Below are 11,109 nucleotides of genomic sequence, written 5' to 3'. Positions count from 1 at the left end.
AGATGCAACCACTTTCCCTTATGCTCATGGGAAACAGGCCTCTCTACCTTTACTTGCTTGACTGCTCTTTCCCCTCCAGGACAGTTCTCTACAAAGTGAGATTCCTCCAGTTAACGGGCCAGATGATTTCCTAAGGAGGGACCACCAGACACTTTTCTAAGTCCCAGTGCAAGACCCCATTCTCCTATTTCAGATTCAGTCTACACTTGCAATCTGAATGCCCCTTAGTTTTCAATGCTCACCCAGGGTCAAAGCTGGACGAAAACTGAGTGCCTGCTCTCTGCGTGGCAGACAGTTATCTACAGAATAGGTGTCTCTATTCAAAAAGTCTCTGGTCTCCCTTGCTCCTAAGTCCTTCCCCTGACTTTAGGTGGGTAATTGGGTACAGCGTGCTCTGGAGTAGGAGTTAAGCAGCATGCTGGGTAAGCACAGGAAGGCACAGTAAGACATGAGCTGCCCTCCCCTCAGTGGCAGGGCTAATTCGGCAGCACAGGACCGGCGCTGAGCATCATAGGAGGAGGACATAAAGCATGATTGCATGGGTAATCAGCTGCTTGGTAATTCACCCTTAACTGGATGCAAAGTTGAGGTTATTCAGGCCCTCTTCTGCCCCTCCCTCTCCCTTGATCCCTAAACTTTGAGGGCTGAGTCCACAATGACCCCCACTTGTATGATGTGAACCATGGGTCAAGGGCTTTCTCCAAGCCCTAACAGGGAGGAAGGTGCACCCCAGAAGCATGGTCCTCCCCATTTCCAGGTGAACGTCACCACTACACAGACACCAGGACCACAAGAAGGACCACCAAGGTGGCTGTCAGCACCCATACCTTCCTCAGTGTCTGGTCCTGTCCCCTCCCCCCATGGAGACTGTCGGTCACTCTGCAGAGATCTCAAAGACCCAAAGGCAGTGGGCACAGATGCTTGGGGATCGATTATAATTCCCATGGCATTCGCGCTGCCCTGGCAACCTGTCTCTCAGAACAGATCCCAGATCCAGCAAAGAACTCCACAAAGGCAATACCCAGATTATTTGCATGCAGGGGAGAGGCCACCCCCCATCCCATCCACTTAACACAGGCAGAAAGTGCCGTGAGACTTGAATCTCAAAGGCCCTCCGCGAGCACCATAACTTTGATGGAACCCCAGGGGAACAACAACAAACTCAGTCAATCGGAGAACAGAGGAGGGGCTTTTCCCCCCTCCCCGGACGTTCACACTGTGCCAGTTACAAAATAATCTGCCATCGTGTTGAATTTCCTTGGAACTCTGAACACCCTGAGTTCATAAAAGTTAATTCTGTGCTAGAAGAAAGATGGATCTTAGATAAACAAGGTTGCATTTGGGAAGGTGGGAAAAGCCACACCTGTTCTCCTCCCCCCTGCCCCCTTCCTCACAACTCACCTGTCATCGCCCTGCACTTCCTCACTGCAAAACCAGCATTCTGCTCACGGTTGGCTATGCACAAAATATCCTTCTGTTCTCCTAGTCACATCAAAGCACCTTCACGCTATGCAGACAGGTCATCGAGGGAATGAAGAAAATTAACAAACCCACCTAGGTTATTTCTATTAAAATTAGCCCCTCAGCCTGTAGGCTCTGTCAGTTTCCACACAACAGAAACTCTGACAAGTCTGTGGAAAACTCTTCACCTTTGCAGGTTGCATCAACAGCTTGCAAACACAACAGGAGGATGGTGCCTCTGAGTTCTACCTGTTCTTTTGAAATAGAGTATCAGCATTCAGTCACCAGCATTTTTCCCATTTATCCTTCACCTCCCTGTGTATCACCCACTGCTGTGTAAGGAGCATGCAATCACCTTACTTGACATCCTTCAATTATCTGTAAGGTCCTGAAAGCATTTAGCTCTGGTCTACTTCTCTATCCATACCCTCCTCCCTGCTCTTTCCCTCATTCTACTCAGCCCCCTCACCAAGGTTGTCGCCTCAATTCTTCAAACTGTCAAGTTCCACCTGCCACAGGGCCTTTGCATATACTACTCCTCTGCATGCAGCCCTCTTTTCACTTAGTTAACCCTTTCTAATCCCTTTGGGTCTCAACTCACAAGTCACTTCCTCAGACTAGGGAAGGCCTCACATTTACCCTCTCATAGCTCTTGTACATTTTGAAGCATGTTGTTCTTGTTCAATTGTTCCTATACATTCTACAATTGCTTGCTTATACATTTCGAAGCATGGCCATCTTGTTCAATGAGGAGGAGTTTTGAGGCAGCACCCATTCTGTGTTCAACGTTCCAGTCACTACTGTAAAAGACGCAGAAATATTAAATACAGGCCTCTCCCACACGGCACTAACAATATAGCCAGAAAAACAAGAATTGCCTTGATAATATGAGCCTATACAGAATTCAGTGTTAAATTGGTGGTACAGGCTAAGTTCAGATGGATCATCCGTTCACTTAAGAATCATTCATTCATTTGATTGGCATCTTTAAGGAGTTATTAAACACTAGCACTGATTTAAAAAACGAGCACACACCTTCGTTTCAGGAGCTTGTAACTCTCACCACCTCCAATCCCTTCCCTTCCAGTCCATCCAGATGCCCACTCACCCATCAAGGCCTCCGTCAAATCACACCTTACCCATGAAGCTGCCTTAATCATCTTGGACCAGTTCCACCTCCTCCATCCGCCCTTTTAAAGAATGTTCTATTTTGGATCTGATTTCACCACTCACTTAACATCAGCATGGCCTGTGTTGTTCACCAGGTGTCTTTTCTAGCATGGCTCTCATTTCAGTTTTCCATCTGGTTATGAACTCTGGGAGGCCATGGCCTTTGCATCTTCTACAGATTTTCAACAACTACGTTTTTATTTGGATTACAGTGTGCCTTCCGAAAAGCAACTCAAAGCTATGGGCCTGGTCCCTTCTTCAGACCCATTTAAGTCTTAAAAATCCTAGTAGAGGGTACCAAGTCTTCTTGGAAACCCTATTTCCCTCCTACACACTTCTTCCTGAGCATGGTCACTGAGCAGCCAGAATCTGCCCAGCTGGGCCCTGGCTACATTCATTTCTCAGGTGGGTGTGGACTTAATGGTTTCCAAGATCACACAAGTAATGATTTGCTGTATCCACTGGGCTGGAATCACCTCTGCTTTGCTTGTTCCTAATACACCCATCAACCGAATCTAAATACATAAGAGATCACTGATAGAGAACACAAGCTGTTTTTGCATGACTGCCTACGTGAACAAATTCACAAAGGCCTCGAAATGCAAGGCCCTCTAAAGACGTAGAGGTTTAAAAAGGGTAGTTTTTTCAGTATGGACTAAAGCACAGTATTTTTTTTTTTTTTTAAGGAGGTCCACTATTCTCCATTTCCCAAAAGTTCTTTGTTCTTCTGTTCTAACAAAGTAAATTATTCCTCACCTTGGGCAAGTTGATAGGAACGTGAGAAAATTATATTAAATCAGACATCCTTGAGATTAAAATAGATTGGAACAGGGGTTCTCTTTGTTTAAAATAATTCTTCAAAGAGAAAGCAAAAGAGCTTAAGGGAAGAAAAAGTTGTCAAACACCCTCAAGCACTTTGGAAGCACCTAAGATCTACAAACTATTGATATGTTAATTAACTTTACACTTTTATCCGGGATAGGTATTTTTGAGTCATGGTCACATTACTCAGAGACATTTTTGGCCTCTTGAATAAAATTTCATTCTTGAAAGACATTGGAAACGTCTCTTTTCTCCATTTCAGAGTGCCTTCCTCTCCCTTACTATAATTTAGCGAGACATCAATCTAGTTGGCTAATATTATAAAGCTGACCACCCAATCCCAGGGAGAACATACAATCCATTAAATTCACACACCATCGTCCTTCTGTCTGAATCAGGCATCAAGCAACTCAGATTAGAGAAGGAGAAAGTCAGATTTTTAATCAGTGAGTGATTAGTAATTGTGTGTTGAGTAGCTGCCAAACTGGGTCCTATCTAGAATTTAGAATGTCTTGAGTAAGGAGAGGCTTTTCAGCAATAACCCTCCTCAGTAATCTATTTCAATATTCCCAAGGCCCCGCTGCTGAAAATTCTTCCTTGCACCCAACATAAATCCCATGGGGCAGTTTAACTCTGATTCTATTCCAGGAAAGATGCCCTTTCCAAGTTCTTGAAACTTCTTCCTTGCACTGGTCTTGGTCTTGAACCAAACAGGAAAGGTCACGCAAAAGAGGAAATTTAAACCATCAAGAGTCAAATGCAAACTTAAAAGTGTCTAAGGAGTGTATTTTAGGTTTGAAGTGAGTCAATGTCATTTTGCTTTGTCAGTTCACGTTTTCTCTTAAAAAGCTAATGCTGCATGCTGTGTTATCGCTAACAGAATTCTTACTGTCTTCTGGAACAGAGGTTGGCAAACTATGACCTATGAGCTGAATGCCTGCTTTTATAAATAAAGCCGCACTGGAACACAGCGATGCCCATTCCTTGACATACTGTCTACGGCTGCTTTCTTGCTGCAAGGGCAGCAGAGTGGAGTAGTTGTAACAAAGACCACATTGCCCACAAATCCTAAAACGTTCACTCTCTGGCCATTTACAGATACTCTTTGTTACCACCAAAGGTAACACCTTTGTTACTACTCAAACATTACCGCTACAATGCACAGCACCAGAAACACTAGTTTAATGTCCCAAGAGAACGCTTTGCTCATCTTAAAAACCGTGGCCAATGGCTGTATGACTAATTCAACAGTGGTCATTAGCAGACCCCCACAATCACCTTGTCCTATGATCCAACTGGCCATTAGCATCTACAGATGCTGTTCTCCTGTCTCATTTGACATGCCTCCTCCGATTAGGGATGTGCCAATACCGCCTGTATAAAGCACTAAACAGCAGCACCATGTAATAGACTCAAGTGGTACCACAGCCCTGTGCTGAGCATGTTACACACATTACCATGTAACCAGGATGTAAGCTCTGCAAGGGCAGGGTTTTGTCTGCTGGGTTTACTGCCCAATCCTCAGTGCTCAAAACAGTGAGTAGCATATTGGAGCTACCCAATAAATATTTGAGGAATGAATGAAAAAGTCAGTTCTCACAAAATGCCACAGGGCACATCCTGGTATGAGGCAAAGTAGCAAGGAGGAGATTTGAAACCAGGTGCCCTCTATCTCTTAATACCTGTTAATACATAGTTCAATCAGCAAACCTTCCTCCAGCCCTTCTTGTTCTCAATTAAACAAAGATCTTTTGACAATAGGGTAACTCAATCTAACCTCATTAAATGGTAAGCAGTTCTTTGGGGTTGACTTACTTAGCACTGCACTGGAAACTACAAACCTAAAAAAGAAACAAAAAATGCTTTTTGCCTCTAGCACATGCCTAACAGTATAGTTGTTACCAGCATGAACTCTGAGAGAGTGCCCAATGTTCACTTCTTGACTCCATCGCTTATTGGCTATGTAACTGTGACCTTAGTCAAGTTATTTAACCCCCTAGTGACTCAGTTTCTCCATCTGTAAATGAAGATGTCCATAGTACCTGAGTAAGTTGCTGTAGTTACAGTGCTGGTCTCTGTCTCTCTGTCTCGGTCTCTCTGTCTCTCTCTCTCTTTCTCACACACACACACACACACACACACACACACACACACCTGACTTACTTTTATTTAATTCTATGATTGGAAGAATATGAAGTGAGAAACTAGTGAGAAACACAGTATCATATTTTATAACCCCAGGTGTTGTCAGGGCTGATAGTTACAGAGTAGAATCATCGGTCAGTCCTAGAATACTCTCCCCCTTCCAGCCCATTTGTGGTTAATTTCGACCCATCTTTCATGTCTGAGCTTAAATGCCACTTCCCTGACCAACCCATTCTCCCATTCGGTCAGGATGCAGTGTACAACCCCCACATGTCCTATATTCTGCACTTCTTCTCTGGAGATAAAATCACTCTTGGAATCACTTGTGCAACAGAATGTCAACTTGGTGTGTAGAGTTGTTTGCTTCTGTGTCTTGTTTACCTCTGTACCCGTTTTACACACAGGAGACCTCCATAAATGTTTGTGGGCTGAATGATCACACAGTGTGGACCCTGAAGGCAGGACAGATTACTATGGCCTTGACAAGTCTGAGACCGGAGGTAGTGAGGGAGTAAAATGAAGAAAGTTGAATGGTTTTGCACGTCTTAATATTTTCCTTTTTTTTTTTTTAAGAAACAACAGCAGTGTGTTATTTGTAGGGAAGAAATGTATACAGCTTATCTCCAAATCTCAAAACCTCCTGTAAGTGGTTATAGAAGAGATCAAGCTGGGTTTGTCTCTGTTCAGAGAGAAGCAGAGATTACTGGAAAGCATCCTCCTAGCTGGTTCACTGGTTCCTTTTTATGTCTCTGAGAATTACCAGGGTGCATTCCTCAAGGAGGAAGAAAACCTTGGAAGGGAGATTTGCTTTTCATCTTTTCAACATTGATTTGGTGACTGAAGGCAATGCTATAAAATAAACTCTTACCTCTGTTAATTCAAATATAGTTCTTGAGTTACAACTTTCCTTGTCAAGTTCATATACATATAAGTACATACTGCCTTCCTTCTGCTAATTAGCAGTTATTAAACTGAGAAATTCGGATTCTCACTAAAGCACAGGTATGTGTTCTCCCTCAAGATTCTAATCTCTCCTCTTTCTCAGCATATTATCAACTATGCCCCTATTCTGGGGAAAGCATAAACCTTATCTTGATTCAGCTATCAGAGATGGAAAAATTTTAAAACTAAGGAAAAAGAATGAGTCTTAATATGCAATGCAAATGAGTAAATTTTATAAAAGGCAAAGATAAAAAATTATAATCCCTTTGGCGTGCCATTCATTAAGAAAACTCTTCCTGAGGATTATGAGTTTTAAATACGCTCTGCACATTCAATCACATATTCATTCATCCAATTCAACTAATATTTGTTGTGCATCCATTTATTCATTCACTCAGTTCAACCAATTTATCAACAATCATCGATGTGAAAGGCTCCTGCCAGATGTAGGAGGGTGAGGTCACTGGCATGGTCATGTACCTCAAAATCTGTACCCATCGACAAGACGTAACCCTGCACTTTCAGAGTGTGCTTTGTGGACTGAGATGGTCCTCAACCTGCTCAGTACTGCTCTGGAGCAAGAGGAGTACAAAAACAGTGTTAGCCTTTAAAAGCTTTCATGTAAATTTCGACAGTATCATGTCTGGTAATTTCAGTAATAAAAAAAAAAGCGGGGCTTTTATTTTGAAATTGTTTTCTTTCTAATTGTATCTTATACAAGTATTCATCCACAAAGGACTGAACACAGAACAAGTCTGAAAAGCCTTGCTGGAGGAAAGGAAAAGCAGCATAAAGCTCAAGAGAGAGAGAATGGGAGACAGAGAGCAAGGGAGTAAGTGCACTTCTAGAAGGGAAGGGAGGCAGGAAGCAGTCCCTAAAGACTTCCTGGAGGGAGTGGCATTTGAGCAAAGGCTGATAGGACAGCAGAATGTGGAAGTAAAGACAAGAGAAAAAGCCTTTTGAAGCAGCATGAAATGTGAAATGACGAAGCCAGGAAGTGAAGAGTTCATAGAGGCTACAGTGTGTAATTAAGTCTCTGTAAAGCAAAAGACAGGTGAGTAACAATAGCGGCTAACGTTTATAGAATACTTACCGCAAGCTGGGCTCTGTTGCTGAGAAGATGGTGGCAATCATCTCATATGTTCCTTCCAACCACCTGCAGGGACCCTGATTTGTGAAAACACTTCCCAGACAGATGATGGCTCTTAAATCAGAGGTGAGGGTGCCCCTTAGGAAGGCAGGGGACAGGGCTCATTCACAGACAGAGGGGCACCAGCTCTGTCCACTCCTGGATGAGGTTGTGGGGCTAAGTTTGGTTTGTGAATCATCTACTTACATGAAGGCCACAAAACTGTCCTGGCAGTTTAGAATGGTGATGTGAGCCCAAGGAGGAATAAGCAGATGAGTAACACGCATGGGCTTCTTAGGTCCAGCTAGACCCCCTTTCCTGCACATCCCTTCTTAGCGACCTAGGAAAAACTCCACTGAGCTGGTGCATCTGGATCCTGCTAAAAGCAGCCACCTGGCAGTGGTAAGATTTTGTGCTTCTAGCTAATTAAATATAGACCTGAATCTAAGCTTATGAGATACGTGATCTGCTCCTACCAGTTAGTACAGACATCTTGCAGTTGTTTTTAAGTAAGTGTGGTGTGATATGTATGGATGATTCGAACTCAGACCTGACTGCCTCCAGAGAGGCAAGAGATAAGGTTGGCATGGTGGGTGGGGGCCACGAGACACCTGTAGGTCCAATTCTGGACTGAGGGTACAGACTTGGAGCCTGAAGACAGTAGCGGGTCAATGCAGATGGACGGGGCAAAATAACCCTATGGGAGGCTCCTTACCACCACAGAGAACAGCCTTTGGCTTAACAGGAACATACTACGGAAAGGGACCAAGTTACTCATGTCACCTGATCCTTTAAGGAAAAGAAAAATGGGCTGAAATAACTGAGTCAGGTCTTCCTAAACCAGCTGCCTACAGAGCCCACAGTCATTCTCAAGTCTACATGTTGCAGACAGGGTATTAAAATGTCCAACTAGGGAGTTCTTGAACTCCTGTTAAAAAGGTTTGTTTATGTATGTATTAAGTAATATTTATAATACATAAATACAATTCGTAATGCTAAAAACATACACACATAGGCGACACATACATACACACACCTCCACCTTGAGGTGCAGGACCCTTGAGATACCACACATATGGAGGCATATTTGGTCTGGTCTGTTTACTAGTGTGTGAGGCACTTCAGCAACTTTTAAGATGTCAAGTGCCATAAAAAAATCAAAGTCCCTGTTATCCTGGTAAATTGGCTGTTGTTGCCAAAGCAAAACCAGAGACAGAGTTAACCATGGCAGCCACGAAGAGCTGTTCTTTGAGGGCCAAAAATCATGATTTGCAATGTTTTTCCACCCAAGAGGGGAACGTTAGTCACTAAGGCCTGTAACGGTTTCCTGCCCCATGAAGCTCAATTCCTACACCAGCAATACGGTCCCAACAGAAGCCCTTAAAACAGAAATGTCACCCCACAAAGTTCTTACTTCAGCCAACACAGATTTGGATTTAAACTTAACTGCGAGACTAAAAATTTGGCTCACCACAGAGATGACTGGAGACATTTAAAAAAACAAAAACAAAACAAACAAAACAACAACAACAAGAAAACAGTCCTGAAGACTGATGTCACTGCTTTATCCAGTATCACCACTTTCCTCTTCCCTAAACCCAAATGAACTCTGGAGAGAGTGACCAAGTGCTGAAATTTCAGCTTTAACCACACGGCTGGCACACGCTTCCAAACATTTAATACTCAGGTGGGTTTCAGCTTTAAAAAAAACTTAGTAAAAAGCCTAGACCCTTTATTCCACTGGCATCCATTCCACAAAAGGGGGAAATTTGTATTAACAGAATTTTTTTTTTTTTCAGAAAAGAAATATACTGCTATCAGGCCTAGTTCTCAAATTTCTTCACTGGATTCTTATTTACTGAAGGTTCTGTTGTTGTGACTGAACAAAACTGGGCCTTAACATTTACGTCTGTCGCCGAAAAAAAACTTACCAGAGTCTCCACAAGTGAAAGCCCTAGAGAAAAACACTACACCGTCAAATGGTTTCAGAAGCTTCAAGTCTATAACCCCCCTCAGAGGAAGTTGTTTACCCTACACCTTGCTCGTGTCATGGGAATCCGCCAAGGAAGCTTTAACCCCTTCTGATAGGGAGTCCTGGCCAGCATTTGTCCACACACACGGCCACAGACAAGCCCCGGGATCTTGGTACACTGGCAACTGGCCTGGAGGATGTAAAAACTCCGGTGTCACGTCAAAATATCACGTTGGCTCCCATGTTACTCAACTTATAATTTTAGCCCGCTAAAAAAAAAAATTTAGCAGTGCTTCCAAACAAGTATTTGTCTATAAATCCCAAACCATCTAAATTTATTTGCGAAAGAGTAGTATAGAAGCTGCAACGTGTGAAAGGGGGAGGCACTGTTTGCTGGTGGGAGGTATGTGGATTCCCACACCCCTAGAGAGGACTCAGAGGTCCGTGGGGATCCAGCACCCACAGGTTTGGAATCTTGGGTTTGGCCCAATGAAGACACTGCCGTCTTTCATATCTCCAGAATGTACGAAGGAGCTGGCTTTTGAGACTTTCAATTTTGTCCCTTTCACTGGGAGGCGCTCCACTATGAAGGCTTTCTAACGGATATTCCAGTGAAATGCAAATACAAGCCACAGTCAAGGGCACCATTTAAAATGAAAACCCACACAAAATCTCTCAGCAAACCACTGGTTTTAAAGGGAGGCTAGCTGACTTGAAAGACAGGACACTTGATCCTGGACACGCTGCTCTACACGGCTGCCACACCCCACCCCGCAGCAGACCTGCTGATTCTGACCATGGAATTTCCAAAACAGATTCCCTCCAACAAAGCCAAGAGCACATTTTTGTGGCTGCAAAGTGAAGTGAGGTTTCTCTTTATTAGAGAGAAAAGGCATTGCGAAATGGATTCCTTTTCCCTTGTATGATAACCAGTCTTAGAAAATCAGCCTCCCCCTAGAAGTGCGTCAGGAAGGGAAATGCCTCTTTTAAGGTGCCACATGGTTTGGGAGCCTTAGGTTGACCCTAAAGAACCTTGGGAAAGAATAAGCAATTTCAGGAGCCTAGGTTTTCTGAAGCCAGAAGGACCTGGATAATGTGGGCACAAAACTCAACAATGCAGTCATTATTGTATAAGGAGCACTCACAGGTCAGAAATCCAGGAAGTAGTCAATGAGGGGGCTTCCCTGATGGGAACGGCACGAGCTCAGTTCTAAGGCAAGCGGAGGCAAGTTCTCAGTGGCAAAGGGAAGCTACTTGGGTGGGGTGGGCAATAGTGAGTCATGGGATGTAGTGGGTACAAGGTACATTGGTGGGGTGGCTCAGTCGCAAAGAAATGCCCACGACTAGATCAACAGCCTTCGTAATCCAGGCAATTTAGAAGCACCCACAAAACCCCACTGTTGGTCCTTCAACACTTTCTCCAAAAAACAGTCTTGATGGAGGATGAACCATTTTAGCAACGATGGCA

At 43.7% G+C, this 11,109-nt stretch overlaps 1 protein-coding gene across 1 annotated transcript in view; it reads right to left on the bottom strand.

Annotated features, from left to right (window-relative positions):
• Positions 1-11,109, bottom strand: part of RORA (RAR related orphan receptor A) — a 714,362-nt gene that overhangs the window by 590,395 nt on the left and 112,858 nt on the right. The gene's annotated exons all lie outside the window — the stretch shown is intronic.

This window comes from Acinonyx jubatus, chromosome B3 (assembly GCF_027475565.1).
Source record: "Acinonyx jubatus isolate Ajub_Pintada_27869175 chromosome B3, VMU_Ajub_asm_v1.0, whole genome shotgun sequence".
Taxonomy (NCBI): domain Eukaryota; kingdom Metazoa; phylum Chordata; class Mammalia; order Carnivora; family Felidae; genus Acinonyx; species Acinonyx jubatus.
Note: the sequence above shows the minus strand (reverse complement) of the source record. Positions and strands in the feature narration are given on the sequence as shown.